This window comes from Rhinopithecus roxellana, chromosome 18 (genome assembly GCF_007565055.1).
Source record: "Rhinopithecus roxellana isolate Shanxi Qingling chromosome 18, ASM756505v1, whole genome shotgun sequence".
Taxonomy (NCBI): Eukaryota; Metazoa; Chordata; class Mammalia; order Primates; family Cercopithecidae; genus Rhinopithecus; species Rhinopithecus roxellana.
The window spans coordinates 13,637,186-13,656,081 of NC_044566.1; the positions used below are offsets into that span (position 1 = coordinate 13,637,186).

The 18,896-nt window shown below is 40.2% G+C and overlaps 1 long non-coding RNA gene and 1 pseudogene across 2 annotated transcripts in view; one reads left to right on the forward strand and one right to left on the reverse strand.

The window, feature by feature from the left end:
• Positions 1 to 18,896, reverse strand: part of LOC115894563 — a 36,374-nt gene that overhangs the window by 1,480 nt on the left and 15,998 nt on the right. The window lies entirely within an intron of this gene.
• On the forward strand, positions 14,100 to 15,461 carry LOC104681178 (annotated as a pseudogene). The gene has a single exon (XR_004054676.1). The product of XR_004054676.1 is annotated as a heterogeneous nuclear ribonucleoprotein A1-like (transcript).

The window sequence follows — 18,896 nt, forward strand, 5'->3', positions numbered from 1 at the left end:
TTGTTTGAGATAAATTATATAACTGAATGTAAAAGTGAAAATTCTGGATAAAGCTCCTACAAGGAAACATAGGGCAGTATTTTTTAGGATACAAAAAGCACTAACTATAAAGAAAAAAAATGACAAATTGGACTTCATCAAAACTAAAAACTTTACAAAAAAACAAGCCATAGATGAGACACAGTATTCACAGTACCTGCACATATGGCTGAGAAAAGCTTTGTATCCAGACTCCTACAACTCAATAATAAAAATACCAAAACAAATTATTAAAAAATGCATAATGACTTGAACAGCTGTTTTATAAAAGACTACATACAAATGCCAGTAAAATATGAAAAAGGGTTCAGTATCATTAGTCACCAGGGAAATGCAAATTAAAACTAAACTGAGATAGCACTATATACATCCACTAGTTTGGTGAACATTAAAAGAACAAAAATAACAAACATTGGCAACTGGAATTACCGTACGTTGCTAGTTGGAGTCTTAAATGGTATAACCACTTTGGAAATTGATCTGGTAATTTCTTTTAAAGTTAAACTCTACGACCCAGGAATAACGCTGCTAGGTATTTTTGCAAGATAAGGAGTTTTTCCATAATAGCCCCAATGACCCATCTTCTCCTAGAAGATACATTCTGCCTATCTGTTGATAGGCAAACTGTGGTTTGTCTCACTTTACTAAGTGAACAGATAAACACATTTTGGTGTGTGGAAACAACGGAATACCACTTAGCAATCACAAGGAGAAAACTACTGATAGACAATATCCAGCAGCTTAGATGAACCCCAGAAACATTATGGTGAGCAAAACAAGCCAGATACAAAATAGTGCATAATGTCTTATTCTATTTATATGAAATTCCAAAACAGGCAAAAACTAATTTATGGGGCAAGAAATCATAACATTGGTTGCCTGGATTATAAGGATGGGTATTGAGTGGTAAGGGCCACAACAGCTTGCTTTTTTTTTTTTTTTTTTTCTGAGGCAGATTCTCAAGGTTTCTTCCTTAAACCAATTACTATGGTACATCTCATTAAGAGATTTTCTAACCTTAACCATCCTTGCATTCCTAGAATGAATCCAATTTGGTAATGGTGTATTTTTAGTAGACATTTCTGGAATCAGTTGCCTACTGTTTTATTTAGGATTTTTGCATCTATATTTAGAAATGAGATTGGGCTTTAATTTTTCCTTCAGATACCATCCTTATCTGATTTGCCATCAGAACTGTTATGCTTTGTAAAATGAGGTGGGCAGTGTTCCCTCATTTTATATTCACTGGAACATTTGTTTTAGATAACGATTATCTGTTCTTTGAAGTCTGGGTATAACTGGTAAATCTTCTGGGTTTAATGGGTTTTATTTTTATCTTAATTTTATTTTTTTTAGTATGGAGGGTAGATTTTAAAACTCCCAATTCAAGTTAAAAATCTAACCAAAAAATGTATTTCTTCTTGAGTAGTTCTGTTAAGTTATATATTTCTAAGAAACTGCAGTTTGTCTATGTTTTCAGTTTATTGATTATGGGTTTTAAGTAGAATTGTGCGTAAATGACCCTGAGAACTTACTCTGTGTAGTCTGGACAAGATGCCTGCTAGGACTGGTTGCGCCTTCTCCTAGAGAGAGAGACTGCACCCAAGTTGAGCTTCCCACAGAACCAGTAGCTCCCTTCCTTTGGCAGGAGGGTCTGTGGCTTGCCAGAACACCCCAGGTGTGGGGCTTTCACAGCAACTCCAGTAAACAACAAGCACTTAAAAATACAAATAACTCATACTAAGCAGTCTGTATGCCTCCCACAAACAAAGTTAATTCTCATGCTGGCACTGGTAGAAGAGAGACGAGCCTGGGGCTAGTGATACCCATGAAATACAAACCCACTGTGGGTCTGGCTCATCCCCCGGTCCTGCCGTGATTCTCTGTCCAATAATGGGAGGATAGTGATTCCATCTCAAATGGTAGTTTATATACCATTGGTCCTCTCTAATTGTTCACTCTCTCTCTCTCTATTAAGTACACTAAAGGTTTGTCGTGGTTGTTTTCACTTTTATTTTGGAATAATTTTAGATGTATAAAATGTTGCAAAGTTAACACAGAATTCCCATATAACCTTCACCCAGTTTCGCTAATGTTGACATTTCATATGACTATGTGCATTTGTTAACAGAGATTAACACGGCTGGGCACGGTGGCTCACACTTGTAATCCCAGCACTTTGTGAGGACTAGGCAGGTGGATCACCTGAGGTCAGGAGTTCGTGACCAGCCCGGCCAACATGGTGAAACCCTGTTTCTACAAAAAATTAGCTGGGCGTGGTGGCAGAGGCCTGTAATCCCAGCTACTCAGGAGGCTTAGGCAGGAGAAACACTTGAACCCAGGAGGTGGAGGTTGCAGTGATCCAAGATCACGCCATTGCACTCCAGCCCGGGCAACAAGAGTGAAACTCTGTCTCAAAAAAAAAAAAGAGATTAACATTAGTGCAACACCACACTACAGACATTATTCAGATTTTCCTTTTTCTTTTTTTCTTTTCCTTTTTTTTTTTTTTTTTTTTTTTAAAGACAGAGCCTCACTTTGTCACCCAGGCTGGAGTGCAGTGGTACAATCACGCCTCACTGCAACCTCTGCCTCCCAGGCTCAAGTAATGCTTTCATTTTAGCCTCCCAAGTAGCTGGGACCACAGGTGTGCACCACCATGCCTGGCTAATTTTTAAATTTTATGTGGAGATGGGTCTCACTTAATTGCCCAGGTTGGTCTCAAACTCCTGGGCTCAAGCAGTTACTCACATTTCACGAGTTTTTTCATTAATATCTTTTTCCTGTTTTAGTATCCAATACAAGATAACCACACTGCATTTAATGTCATCCTATTTAATTTTTTAAAACTCAATTGTATTGAGAAAAATTAATATATCATAAAAGTTATCCACTTAGCATATATAATTCAGTGCTTTTCATTATATTTACAAAATTGTGTAGTCCTTACCATAATCTAAGTTTAGAATATTTGCATTACCCCCAAAAGCAATCCTGTACTCATTAAGCAGTCACCCCCCATTCCTCCCTCCTATAGCCCTAGGCAACTAATTTTTCTGTTTCTTTTGATTTTCCTGTTCTGGACTTTTCATATAAATGGAATCATACAATGTGTGTGGTGTTTTATGTCTGGCTACTTTCACTTAGCACATATTGCAGATTCATCCATAGCGCAGTATTTATCAGTACTTCGTTCCTTTATATTGCTGAATAGTATTCCATTGTATAGGTATATGGCATTGTGATTATCCATTCACCAGTTAATGAGCATTTGGATTTTTTCCATTTCGGGGTTATTATTAATAATGTTGCTAGAATATTGTGTACCAGTCATCATGTGGATGTATGTTTTCATTTCTCTTGGGTATGTACCTAGGAGCACAATTGCTTGGTCATATGATAACTGTGTTTAACATTTTGAGGAACTTCCAAAGTGTTTTCCAAAGTGGTTGCACCATTTTACAGTCCAACAGCAATATTTAATGGATTCAGTTTCTTTACATCCGCATCAGCGCTTGTTATTATCTGCTTTTGTTTTTCCTTTTGTTTTCAATATAGCCATCCTAGTGAGTGTGAAGTAGATATCTCATCACGGTTTTGATGTGAGTTTTTCTTTTGGTAAATGATGTTGAGCATCTTTTCATGTGCTTATTAGCAATTTGTATATTGTCTTTATTTATTTATTTATTTATTTATTTATTTATTTATTTTTTTTTGAGACAGAGTCTCGCTGTGCCGCCCAGGCTGGAGTGCAGTGGCCAGATCTCAGCTCACTGCAAGCTCCGCCTCCCGGGTTCACGCCATTCTCCGGCCTCAGCCTTCCTAGTAGCTGGGACTACAGGCACCCGCCACGTCGCCCGGCTAGTTTTTTGTATTTTTAGTAGAGACGGGGTTTCAGCATGTTAGCCAGGATCGTCTCGATCTCCTGACCTCGTGATCCGCCCATCTTGGCCTCCCAAAGTGCTGGGATTACAGGCTTGAGCCACCGCGCCCGGCCTGTATATTGTCTTTAAAGAAATATCTATTCAAATTCTTTGCCTAACTTTTAATTGTGGTGTTTTCTTATTTTGAGTTTTTTTGTTTGTTTGTTTTGACGGAGTCTCGCTCTGTTGCCCAGACTGGAGTGCAGTGGCGTGATCTTGGCTTGCCGTAACCTCTGCATTCTGGGCTCAAGCAATATTCCTGCCTCAGCTTCCCAAGTAGCTGGGATTACAGGCACGCACCACCATGCCTGGCTAATACTTTGTACTTTTAGTAGAGACGGGGTTTCATCACTTTGGCCAGGCTAGTCTCAAACTCCTAACCTCAGGTGATCTGCCCGCCTCGGCCTTCCAAAGCACTGGGATTACACGTGTGAGCCACCACACCTGGACCTTATTTTGAGTTTTCAGAGTTCTTTGGGGGCAGAGCAAGATGGCCGAATAGGAACAGCTCCAGTCTCCAACTCCCAGCGCGAGCGACACAGAAGACCGGTGATTTCTGCATTTTCAACTGAGGTACTGGGGTCATCTCACTAGGGAGTGCCGGACAATCGGTGCTGGTCAGCTGCTGCAGCCTGACCAGCGAGAGCTGAAGCAGGGCGAGGCATCGCCTCACCTGGGAAGCGCAAGGGGGAAGGGAATCCGTTTTCATAGCCAGGGGAACTGAGACACACAACACCTGGAAAATCGGGTAACTCCCACCCCAATACTGCACTTTAAGCAGACAGGCACACCAGGAGAATATATCCCACACCTGGCCGGGAGGGTCCCACGCCCACGGAGCCTCCCTCACTGCTAACACAGCAGTCTGTGGCGATCTATCCGCAAGGCAGCAGCGAGGCTGGGGGAGGGGCGCCCGCCATTGCTGAGTCTTAAGTAGGTAAACAAAGCCGCTAGAAAGCTTGAACTGGGTGGAGCTCACAGCAGCTCAAGGAAGCCTGCCTGTCTCTGTAGTCTCCACCTCTGGGGACAGCGCACAGCTGAAGACCAACAGGGGAAGCAGCGGGGGCCTGTGCAGATGCGAACGACTCCGTCTGACAGCTTTAGGGAGAGCCGTGGATCTCCCAACGCGGAGGTTGAGATCTGAGAACGGACAGACTGCCTGCTCAGGTGGGTCCCTGACCCCTGAGTAGCCGAGCTGGGAGACATCCCCCACTAGGGGCAGTCTGACACCCCACACCTCACAGGGTGGAGTACACCCCTGAGAGGAAACTTCCAAAGGAAGAATCAGACAGGTACACTCGCTGTTTAGCCATATTCTATCTTCTGCAACCTCTGCTGCTGATACCCAGGCAAACAGGGTCTGGAGTGGACCTCAAGCAATCTCCAACAGACCAACAGACAGTCCTTCTGACTGTCAGAAGGAAAACTATCAAACAGGAAGGACACCTATACCAAAACCCCATCAGTACGTCACCATCATCAAAGACCAGAGACAGATAAAACCACAAAGATGGGGAAGAAGCAGGGCAGAAAAGCTGGAAATTCAAAAAATAAGAGCGCATCTCCCCCTGCAAAGGAGCGCAGCCCATCGCCAGCAACGGATCAAAGCCGGTCAGAGAATGACTTTGACAAGATGAGAGAAGAAGGCTTCAGTCCATCAAACTTCTCAGAGCTAAAGGAGGAATTACGTACCCAGCGCAAAGAAACTAAAAATCTTGAAAAAAGAGTGGAAGAATTGACAGCTAGACTAATTAATGCAGAGAAGATCATAAACGGAATGACAGAGATGAAAACCATGACACGAGAAATACGTGACAAATGCACAAGCTTCAGTAACCGACTCGATCAACTGGAAGAAAGAGTATCAGCGATTGAGGATCAAATGAATGAAATGAAGCGAGAAGAGAAACCAAAACAAAAAAGAAGAAAAAGAAATGAACAAAGCCTGCAAGAAGTATGGGATTATGTAAAAAGACCAAATCTACGTCTGATTGGGGTGCCTGAAAGTGAGGGGGAAAATGGAACCAAGTTGGAAAACACTCTTCAGGATATCATCCAGGAGAACTTCCCCAACCTAGTAGGGCAGGCCAACATTCAAATTCAGGAAATACAGAGAACGCCACAAAGATACTCCTCCAGAAGAGCAACTCCAAGACACATCATTGCCAGATTCACCAAAGTTGAAATGAAGGAAAAAATCTTAAGGGCAGCCAGAGAGAAAGGTCGGGTTACCCACAAAGGGAAGCCCATCAGACTAACAGCAGATCTCTCGGCAGAAACTCTACAAGCCAGAAGAGAGTGGGGGCCAATATTCAACGTTCTTAAAGAAAAGAATTTTCAACCCAGAATTACATATCCAGCCAAACTAAGTTTCATAAGTGAAGGAGAAATAAAATCCTTTACAGATAAGCAAATGCTTAGAGATTTTGTCACCACCAGGCCTGCCTTACAAGAGACCCTGAAGGAAGCCCTAAACATGGAAAGGAACAACCGGTACCAGCCATTGCAAAAACATGCCAAAATGTAAAGACCATCGAGGCTAGGAAGAAACTGCATCAACTAACGAGCAAAATAACAAGTTAATATCATAATGACAGGATCAAGTTCAAACATAACAATATTAACCTTAAATGTTAATGGACTAAATGCTCCAGTTAAAAGACACAGACTGGCAAACTGGATAAAGAGTCAAGACCCATCAGTCTGCTGTATTCAGGAGACCCATCTCACATGCAGAGACATACATAGGCTCAAAATAAAGGGATGGAGGAAGATCTACCAAGCAAATGGAGAACAAAAAAAAGCAGGGGTTGCAATCCTAGTCTCTGATAAAACAGACTTTAAACCATCAAAGATCAAAAGAGACAAAGAAGGCCATTACATAATGATAAAGGGATCAATTCAACAGGAAGAGCTAACTCTCCTAAATATATATGCACCCAATACAGGAGCACCCAGATTCATAAAGCAAGTCCTTAGAGACTTACAAAGAGACTTAGACTCCCATACAATAATAATGGGAGACTTCAACACTCCACTGTCAACATTAGACAGATCAACGAGACAGAAAGTTAACAAGGATATCCAGGAATTGAACTCATCTCTGCACCAAGCGGACCTAATAGACATCTGCAGAACTCTCCACCCCAAATCAACAGAATATACATTCTTCTCAGCACCACATCGCACTTATTCCAAAATTGACCACATAATTGGAAGTAAAGCACTCCTCAGCAAATGTACAAGAACAGAAATTATAACAAACTGTCTCTCAGACCACAGTGCAATCAAACTAGAACTCAGGACTAAGAAACTCAATCAAAACCGCTCAACTACATGGAAACTGAACAACCTGCTCCTGAATGACTACTGGGTACATAACGAAATGAAAGCAGAAATAAAGATGTTCTTTGAAACCAATGAGAACAAAGATACAACATACCAGAATCTCTGGGACACATTTAAAGCAGTGTGTAGAGGGAAATTTATAGCACTAAATGCCCACAAGAGAAAGCAGAAAAGATCTAAAATTGACACTCTAACATCACAATTAAAAGAACTAGAGAGGCAAGAGCAAACACATTCAAAAGCTAGCAGAAGGCAAGAAATAACTAAGATCAGAGCAGAACTGAAGGAGATAGAGACACAAAAAGCCCTCCAAAAAATCAATGAATCCAGGAGTTGGTTTTTTGAAAAGATCAACAAAATTGACAGACTGCTAGCAAGACTAATAAAGAAGAAAAGAGAGAGGAATCAAATAGATGCAATAAAAAATGATAAAGGGGATATCACCACCGACCCCACAGAAATACAAACAACCATCCGAAAATACTGTAAACGCCTCTACGCAAATCAACTAGAAAATCTAGAAGAAATGGATAATTTCCTGGACACTTACACTCTCCCAAGACTAAACCAGGAAGAAGTTGAATCCCTGAATAGACCAATAGCAGGCTATGAAATTGAGGCAACAATTAATAGCCTACCCACCAAAAAAAGTCCAGGACCAGATGGATTCACAGCTGAATTCTACCAGAGGTACAAGGAGGAGCTGGTACCATTCCTTCTGAAACTATTCCAATCAATAGAAAAAGAGGGAATCCTCCCTAACTCATTTTATGAGGCCAACATCATCCTGATACCAAAACCTGGCAGAGAAACAACAAAAAAAGAGAATTTTAGACCAATATCCCTGATGAACATTGATGCAAAAATTCTCAATAAAATACTGGCAAACCGGATTCAGCAGCACATCAAAAAGCTTATCCACCATGATCAAGTGGGCTTCATCCCTGGGATGCAAGGCTGGTTCAACATTCGCAAATCAATAAACGTAATCCAGCATATAAACAGAACCAAAGACAAGAACCACATGATTATCTCAATAGATGCAGAAAAGGCTTTTGACAAAATTCAACAGCCCTTCATGCTAAAAACGCTCAATAAATTCGGTATTGATGGAACGTACCTCAAAATAATAAGAGCTATTTATGACAAACCCACAGCTAATATCATTCTGAATGGGCAAAAACTGGAAAAATTCCCTTTGAAAACTGGCATAAGACAGGGATGCCCTCTCTCACCACTCCTATTCAACATAGTGTTGGAAGTTCTGGCTAGTGCAATCAGGCAAGAGAAAGCAATCAAGGGTATCCAGTTAGGAAAAGAAGAAGTCAAATTGTCTCTGTTTGCAGATGACATGATTGTATATTTAGAAAACCCCATCATCTCAGCCCAAAATCTCCTTAAGCTGATAAGCAACTTCAGCAAAGTCTCAGGATACAAAATTAATGTGCAAAAATCACAAGCATTCTTATACACCAGTAACAGACAAGCAGAGAGCCAAATCAGGAATGAACTTCCATTCACAATTGCTTCAAAGAGAATAAAATACCTAGGAATCCAGCTTACAAGGGATGTAAAGGACCTCTTCAAGGAGAACTACAAACCACTGCTCAGTGAAATCAAAGAGGACACAAACAAATGGAAGAACACACCATGCTCATGGATAGGAAGAATCAATATCGTGAAAATGGCCATAGTGCTCAAGGTTATTTATAGATTCAATGCCATCCCCATCAAGCTACCAATGAGTTTCTTCACAGAATTGGAAAAAACTGCTTTAAAGTTCATATGGAACCAAAAAAGAGCCCGCATTGCCAAGACAATCCTAAGTCAAAAGGACAAAGCTGGAGGCGTCACGCTACCTGACTTCAAACTATACTACAAGGCTACAGTAACCAAAACAGCATGGTACTGGTACCAAAACAGAGATATAGACCAATGGAACAGAACAGAGTCCTCAGAAATAATACCACACATCTACAGCCATCTGATCTTTGACAAACCTGAGAGAAACAAGAAATGGGGAAAGGATTCCCTATTTAACAAATGGTGCTGGGAAAATTGGCTAGCCATAAGTAGAAAGCTGAAACTGGATCCTTTCCTTACCCCTTATACGAAGATTAATTCAAGATGGATTAGAGACTTAAATGTTAGACCTAATACCATAAAAACCCTAGAAGAAAATCTAGGTAGTACCATTCAGGACATAGGCATGGGCAAGGACTTCATGTCTAAAACACCAAAAGCAATGGCAGCAAAAGCCAAAATTGACAAATGGGATCTAATTAAACTAAAGAGCTTTTGCACAGCAAAAGAAACTACCATCAGAGTGAACAGGCAACCTACAGAATGGGAGAAAATTTTTGCAACCTACTCATCTGACAAAGGGCTAATATCCAGAATCTACAAAGAACTCAAACAAATATACAAGAAAAAAACAACCCCATCAAAAAGTGGGCAAAGGATATGAACAGACATTTCTCAAAAGAAGACATGCATACAGCCAACAGACACATGAAAAAATGCTCATCATCACTCGCCATCAGAGAAATGCAAATCAAAACCACAATGAGATACCATCTCACACCAGTTAGAATAGCAATCATTAAGAAGTCAGGAAACAACAGGTGTTGGAGAGGATGTGGAGAAATAGGAACACTTTTACACTGTTGGTGGGATTGTAAACTAGTTCAACCATTATGGAAAACAGTATGGCAATTCCTCAAGGATCTAGAACTAGATGTACCATATGACCCAGCCATCCCACTACTGGGTATATACCCAAAGGATTATAAATTAGTCTACTACAAAGACACATGCACACGTATGTTTATTGCGGCACTATTCACAATAGCAAAGACTTGGAATCAACCCAAATGTCCATCTGTGACAGACTGGATTAAGAAAATGTGGCACATATACACCATGGAATACTATGCAGCCATAAAAAAGGATGAGTTTGCGTCCTTTGTAGGGACATGGATGCAGCTGGAAACCATCATTCTTAGCAAACTATCACAAGAACAGAAAACCAAACACCACATGTTCTCACTCATAGGTGGGAACTGAACAATGAGATCACTTGGACTCGGGAAGGGGAACATCACACACTGGGGCCTATCATGGGGAGGGGGGAGGAGGGACGGATTGCAGTGGGGAGTTATACATGATATAAATGATGAATTGATGGGTGCTGACGAGTTGATGGGTACAGCACACCAACATGGCATAAGTATACATATGTAACAAACCTGCACGTTATGCACATGTACCCTAGAACTTAAAGTATAATTTAAAAAAAAAAAAAAAAGTTCTTTATATATTCTGGATGTAAGTCCCTCTTCATGTATATGATTTTCAAATATTTGAAAATGTTTGTCAAAAATCAATTGACTATTAATATAGCAGTTTTGATTTCTGTAACTTTGCAACAAGTTTTGAAATAAAATGGAATTCTTCCAACTATGATCTTTTTGTAGATTGTTTTGGCTATTCTGTGTCATCTTATTTTAAATTTTTTTCATTTAACCACGTTTGGTTTTGGGATTTTATTTGTTGTTTCTTAGTTTTCTATTTCATTCATTTCTGTTTTATTTTTATAATTTTCTAGCTTCTACGTTCTTGGGTTTGCATATTTGCTTTATAGCTGTAAAAATGAACATTTATTTTATCACCATTAGGACTTTTTTTTTTTTTTTTGAGACAGGGTCTCGTTCTGTCATCTAGGCTGGAATAGTGTGGCATGGCCATTGCTCACTGCAACCTCTGCCTCTCAGGCTCAAGCAATCCTCCCACCTCAGCCTACCAAGTAACTGGGACTACAGGTACATGCCACCACACCCAGCTAATTTTGTATGGAATGATACATTTCTCAGAAGTACCCCTGTAGTTAAGCAACACATGACTGTATATAAGTATATATATATATTTTAAATCCATGAGTTTAAAAATAGACTCTTGGATATAAGACATAAAAAGCCAACCATATGCTGTTCACAATAGGCATGCTTAACATCTAATGATATAGAAAGACTAAAAACAATGGAATGGCAAAATAATTACCAGGTAAATACTAATTTTTAAAATTGATAGCACAGAATTTTATAGCCATAGCAGAGGCCAAGAACACAGTGTAATTATGCTGATATTAGACAAAAAAGACTTTAAAAGCATTTAGGGATAAAGAAAGTCACTGCAAAATGAAAACATGAACAATTCACTAGGAATATTCAATAGTTCTGATTTTCTGTGCAACAACTAATAGCATAATTGACAGAAAGAGATGGAAAAAATGAACAAATTCACAGTCAGTATGGGGTAGACAAAAATAGAATATGAAAGGTTTGAACATGACAATTTTCACGACTCAGCATATACCAAAAAGTCAAGATTTTCTGACCACAATATACTACAATTTGAAATTAGTTAACAAAAAGATAACTCTTTAAAAAAAACCTTAAAAAAATACTTCTAAATGATTTACATGTCAAAAAAGAAATCATAAATGAAATGAGTACATACTTAGCACTGAAAGAGTATGACTACAATACATAATAAAATCTGAGGGATGTAGCTAAAGCAGAACTTGAGTCATTTGTGGGTTTAACTGCACACATTCAAAAAGAAAAAACTGGCCAGGCATGGTGACTCATGCCTGTAGTCCCAGCTACTTGGGAAGCTGAGGTGGGAGGATAGCTTGAGGCTGGGAGGCGGAGGTTGCAGTGAGCTATGATCGTGCCACTGCACTCCAGCCTGGGTGATGGACCCAGGCCCTGTCTGGAAAAAAAAAAAAAAAAAAAAAAAAAAAAAAAAAAAAAACCATCTCTATAAAAAAAAAAATACAAAACTAGCCAGGTGTGGTGGCAGGTACCTATAGTCGCAGCTATTTGGGAGGCTGAGGTGGGAGGATTACTTGAGCCCAGGAGTTCAAGGCTGCAGTGAGCTGTGATAGACCACTGCACTCCAGTTGGGGCAACAGAATGAAACTCTGTCTCTTTAAAAAAAAAAAAAAAAAAATTAACATGTATGCTTAACAAGCTTAAAGTTTATCAATATCTCTACCTTTCTCCTAAAATATACAAATAACCTTAGAACATTTTAGAACCTTAGAACGTGCCTCTTGTCTGACATGTTTTTGTCATCTGATAGTTTTGTGCCTCCTTGTTTTTATGTCCCTCAAATTCATCATCATTACTATTAGCAGTAGGAGTGGTGTTCTCTACAGTAAGTGGTTGCTCCGGTTTACCCGCATTTGCTATTTCTTTGGAGATCATTAGTTCTTGCTTTCTGCATCTTTCTTCTGGTTTTGATTTGCTCCTTCTGGAAGTAAAATGTTCCCATAGTAATATTTCTGGAAGGGCCTATGAATGGTAAACTCAGTCTTTGCCTAAAAATGTCTTTTTTCTGCCTCACTTTTGAATTATAGTTTAGGTAGTTATAAAATTCTAGCTTATCAATTATTTTCCCTGTATATTTTGAAGATATTTTTCTGTTGTCTCCTGGCCTCTGACTATTGAACACTGTGCTGTCAACTTATTTTTTGCTTTTTTATAGGTAGTCTGTCCTTTATCTCTGGTGGCATTTAGGATCTTCACTTTGTTTTGTGGTCTGCGGTTTCCCTATTATGTCTAGTGTAGATTTATTTTCATTTCTTATCCTTGGACTCAGTGCAGGCTTTTATTCTGCAGATTCTTTCCTTACAATTCTAGTAGAGTCTATGTTATTATCTCTTTGAATACTACCACCTCACTAATCTCCCTATTACTGTTTCTGGAATTTCTATTAAATACATATTAGACTATCTCATTCCTTGCACCTCATAACCTCCTTTTAACATTTTCCATCTCTTCATCATATTGCTGCACTTAGCATAATTTCCTCAGATGGGACTTCTAATTTACTAATTCTCTCTTCAACTTCTTTTTCAGCTTACAAACTTTTAATTTAATAGCTAGTTCTCATTTCTAGACATTCTAATTTGTTCTGTTCAAAATATTACTTTTTTTTTTTTGAGACAGAGTCTCACTGATGCCCAGGCTGGAGTTCAGGGGCATGATCTCAGCTCACTGCAACCTCTGTCTCCCAGGTTCAAGTTATTCTCCTGCCTCAGTCTCCCCAGTAACTGAGACTACAGGTGCACACTACCATGACTGGCTAATTTTTATATTTTTGATAGAGACAGGGTTTTACCATGTTTGCCAGGCTGGTCTTGAACTCCTGACCTCATGTGATTCGCCCACCTCAGCCTCCCAAAGTGCTGGGATTACAGGAGTGAGCCACACCTGCCCCACTTTTGTTTTTTTTTTTTTTGTTACGATAGTAGCTAAAACTTACTCTGTGCCAAGCATAGGTGTACTTTCCTAAGCACTTTACATATATTAACACACTTAATCCTTACAATAACCCATTGATATAGATACCATTAGTATACCTACTTTACAGATGAGGGACTTCAGGCACAGAAATATTAAGTGACTCACCCAAGGTCACCCAGGTGGTAGGTGATAGTGATAAGATTTGAACCCAGCACTTTAGCTTCAGTTTCTGTGCTCTTAACTATCATGCAACAGTGCCTCTCATGAGGTTTGTTCTTTTCTTGGTGTTTTAATTACATCTTTTAGGGCTTTAATAATTTTAAACATGTTTATTTTACATTCCCTTTGCAATTGTCATTCTATGATATGAAGTTTTAGGGTATCTTTTAGTGTTATTTATTGTGTCTGCTGACTCTTAAGTCAGCAGGATTTTGTCCTCCTGCATTTCATTATTTGTGTTTGTGAGCTTATCTTTAAAGAAGGCTGTTTTTCTTTCTGCCCGTGGACGCCGCCGAAGAAGCATCGTTAAAGTCTCTCTTCTCCCTGCCGTCATGTCTAAGTCAGAGTCTCCTAAAGAGCCCGAACAGCTGAGGAAGCTCTTCATTGGAGGGTTGAGCTTTGAAACAACAGATGAGAGCCTGAGGAGCCATTTTGAGCAATGGGGAACGCTCACGGACTGTGTGGTAATGAGAGATCCAAACACCAAGCGTTCCAGGGGCTTTGGGTTTGTCACATATGCCACTGTGGAGGAGGTGGATGCAGCTATGAATGCAAGGCCACACAAGGTGGACGGAAGAGTTGTGGAACCAAAGAGAGCTGTCTCAAGAGAAGATTCTCAAAGACCAGGTGCCCACTTAACTGTGAAAAAGATATTTGTTGGTGGCATTAAAGAAGACACTGAAGAACATCACCTAAGAGATTATTTTGAACAGTATGGGAAAATTGAAGTGATTGAAATCATGACTGACCGAGGCAGTGGCAAGAAAAGGGGCTTTGCCTTTGTAACCTTTGACGACCATGACTCCGTGGATAAGACTGTCATTCAGAAATACCATCCTGTGAATGGCCACAACCGTGAAGTTAGGAAAGCCCTGTCAAAGCAAGAGATGGCTAGTGCTTCATCCAGCCAAAGAGGTCGAAGTGGTTCTGGAAACTTTGGTGGTGGTCGTGGAGGTGGTTTCGGTGGGAATGACAACTTCGGTCGTGGAGGAAACTTCAGTGGTCGTGGTGGCTTTGGTGGCAGCCGTGGTGGTGGTGGATATGGTGGCAGTGGGGATGGCTATAATGGATTTGGTAATGATGGAAGCAATTTTGGAGGTGGTGGAAGCTACAATGATTTTGGCAATTACAACAATCAGTCTTCAAATTTTGGACCCATGAAGGGAGGAAATTTTGGAGGCAGAAGCTCTGGCCCCTATGGCGGTGGAGGCCAATACTTTGCAAAACCACGAAACCAAGGTGGCTATGGCGGTTCCAGCAGCAGCAGTAGCTATGGCAGTGGCAGAAGATTTTAATTAGGAAACAAAGCTTAGCAGGAGAGGAGAGCCAGAGAAGTGACAGGGAAGCTACAGGTTACAACAGATTTGTGAACTCAGCCAAGCACAGTGGTGGCAGGGCCTAGCTGCTACAAAGAAGACATGTTTTAGACAAATACTCATGTGTATGGGCAAAAACTCGAGGACTGTATTTGTGACTAATTGTATAACAGGTTATTTTAGTTTCTGTTCTGTGGAAAGTGTAAAGCATTCCAACAAAGGGTTTTAATGTAGATTTTTTTTTTTTTTTTTGCACCCATGCTGTTGATTGCTAAATGTAATAGTCTGATCGTGACGCTGAATAAATGTCTTTTTAAAAAAAAAAAAAAAAAAAAAAAAAAAAAAGAAGGCTGTTTTTCTGTAAGAATCCCCTGTGACCTGGTTGTAGATGTGTCCCTCAAGAGCAGTTTTGCATTTGCCACAAAAAGATCACCAGACCTGGACCTCTTTTTTGGCTGTTTATCATTTCGGGAGTCATTTATCATCATGGTTCCTGGACCGTCTGCAAACTTGAATCTTCAAATTTGAGGTAGAAACAGACCCTGAGAATTCATTTCTCAGAGGACATTTTTCCCCATCCAGACAGAGGCATATACATTCTTTTTTGTCTCTCTGTGCCAGTGAATTGATGGTTTTCCTCATCTACTCTTTTCAGTATGGGTGTAGCCTTTTAAAAACTGCTGCAGTTTTTTAACTAAGCCCAGCTGTGGCAGCATCCCACATCCTTACCACTCACTTCCCTCTTTGTTACTGACACACCTGGAGACTTCCTTTCTCTCTTGCCAGTTCATTCATGCATTTAAAATAATTTTCACTGTATTTTGTCAAGCATTTTAAGGCAGTATGGCAGGAGAGTTTTCAGACTGTTTTCTCACATCTTCTTTTAAGAAAAGTAGGAGTTTCATTCCACCCTTTAAAAAAAGTATGATGTTAATTATTTTCTCTTGGTAAGAGTGATTAAAAAATTGGGGACATCCATAGAAATGTTAGGAGGAAAATGCAAACTACTCATTGTACCACTACCTAAAAGTGGCCATGATTTATATGTTTTCTCCTTTTTGTATTATATGTGTTTAGATACACATATACATATATGTGTGTATATATATGTACTATATAACTTGATTCATGTGTGAATATCTGTTTATGTGTGCGATTTTTCACCTAAAGTGTATTGTATTTTTCTTACATCATTAAAATTCATTAAAGAACAAACAACTGAAGAAAAACTTCTGTCTTAGAAGCATAAGGATAAATGGGGGGCATCTTCCTGCATATATTTGATTAGCTGTTCTGCAAATCTACACTTCTGCACCTAGAAATAAAAAAGGGACTAGCTGCCCTAAGAGCCCTAGAATCCTAATTTACATTGTGCTGCTGATAGATGCCTTACATTTAAAGCAAGATCATTTGTTTCTCTCCCACAGAAATGATTTTCATTGACTATTCTGAATAACTTTATATTTCCGGTCTCCAGTTTGCTGCAACTAAATCTTAACTACTCCCCCATTCTAGCTTTCTTGTTGAAATTTCTCTCTGAGCAAAACCTGGAATGTCTGAAGTCATTCCCCAACACAGTTGCTAGAGATGGGCTGTGAAATAACAGAATTTAGCAGCAAGTCTCTCCACAGGCCAGTGTATAAAAAGGATCTGAAACCTAGGCTGGGAATGACAAGTATGCTAGAGGGAATGGCACTCCCCTGCCCGCCTTCCAAAAGCAGTTTGGCTTCAGGAGAGTGGGTGTGTGTTTCACTTGGTCTTGCAAATGTAGGTCTAACTTTGTCACCGCCTTTCCGTCTGCCCTCCAGCATCTGTGCCCCGTTGACGTAATGACTGTGGAAGGCAGATTGAACATTATTGAGAAGACAGTCTGGAAATTGCGAGAGGCAGGCAGGGTCAAGGATGGAAAGCATTCTTGGGAGACTGGGGTTCTCAGCTCATAGTAATTGAGAAATCGATTCAAACTCATGCCATACAATGAAATTATATGTGTGTGTGTGCATTTCCTAGAAGTTACCCCATGGCCTTTCCAAGTTAAGTTAGCACTATACAATGTCTTGGCCAAATGAATTTGAGTTCCAAGTCAGGTACCTGAGATTCAAATTAGTTCCAAGCTAGTTTCTTAAAATTTGTAGTAGAAATAATAGCCTTAAAATGTAATTTATTAAAAATTAAATTTACGGCCAGGCACGATGGTTCCTGCCTATAAACCTAGCACTTGGGGAGGCTGAGGTGGGAGCATTGCTTTAGCTCAGGAATTTGAGACCAGCCTGGGCAACACAGTGAGACCTCATCTCCACTAAAATAAAAAATTAGCCAGGCATGGTGGCACACACCTGTAGTCCCAGCTACTCAGGAGGCTGAGGCGAGAGGGCCACTTGAGCCCAGGAGTTCAAGACTGCAGTGAGCCATGATCATGCCACTGCACTCCAGCCTGTGTGACAGAGCAAGACCCCCCTCCAGAAAAAAATTAAAATCTTTAAAAAACAACAGTTTTGATTTACAACTACCAGAATTTATGAGAAAAAGAATTTTAAGTTTCAAAAGTTTAGTGTGTACACTAAAAAATGAAAGCACAAAGCTTACGTTGCCAACAAGATATTAGAAACAGATTAGAAGTATAACTACACAACTCTACTTCCTGCAGATTAAAGTTTGCCAAGACTTTATTTATATTTTTATTTTTAAAAAATTTAAAAACTGAGATGTTGATTCATTTCTAACAGGGACACACAAATGTCTGATGGTGGCCCAGGAGGCCTGTCAGTCAGAATCAGGTGGGTGCAGAGTGGCCTGCAGGAGATGATGACCTAGCATGAGACAGGATGCATCACATCTGGGTGATGCCTCTCTCCAGGGAATCAGCCTGGACTAAATGCCTCTCCTGGGTCAGGATGGCCCGCATGCCCCGAGATGCCTTCTGGAGAGAAGGAAGTATGTGAGAGTATCCTAAGTTAAGTGAGACCTAAAATGCCTGAGAAAACCCTGAAATGACTGAGTCTATCTGGAGCTTATTTGATTGTTTTTCTGCCATCAGATAGAATGAGGTCTCAAAAGACAAATTAAATTATATTACAAGAAAATAAAACTCAATCGCTTGCCTATTTGAGTTTGTGGCCTGTGAAAATCTTGCCCACCAAACTACGAGAAGCAACATGAGGGGCTTTATGATAACTCTGCAGGTAGGTGGGCATCTCATGGAATCCAAGGGGAAAGGCATGGGCTAGGCTGAGAAAGGACTAGAACCAGGAGCTGAAAGTCATTGGGATCTTTTCTCAGCTGCCATGGCTGCATATCTGTTTCTGTCTTCTCTCTCTGAGGCCCATCTTTCTCCACGTCTCCCATTCATCTGACAGAATATAGTGGCATCAATGCCTAAGTTACGTGACACAGTTTTAGCCACATGCAGATTCTACCTTTCTGTATCTTGGTCTCATTCCCAAATTCTTGGACAAAAATCTGATTGGCCCACTTAAGTCCCATGTCTGTCTTCCTCCATTCAATCAATGGTGGCCTGAGGGGCATTAGCCCATGGTACAGATATGACTGCTGTGGGTTCATCACCTCGGGTCGGGAGAGTTCTCAGGTAATTGGAAATGGCTGTGAGCTGGGAGGACACCCCAAAAGATGATGACTTCTCAGTCACTACGGGACCTATCCCTCACTTTTCCCATCTAGAAAATAGAAGGAATAATATCTATAATGTTCCTAATTTTAAGTGAAGGCAAAGGAAATTAACA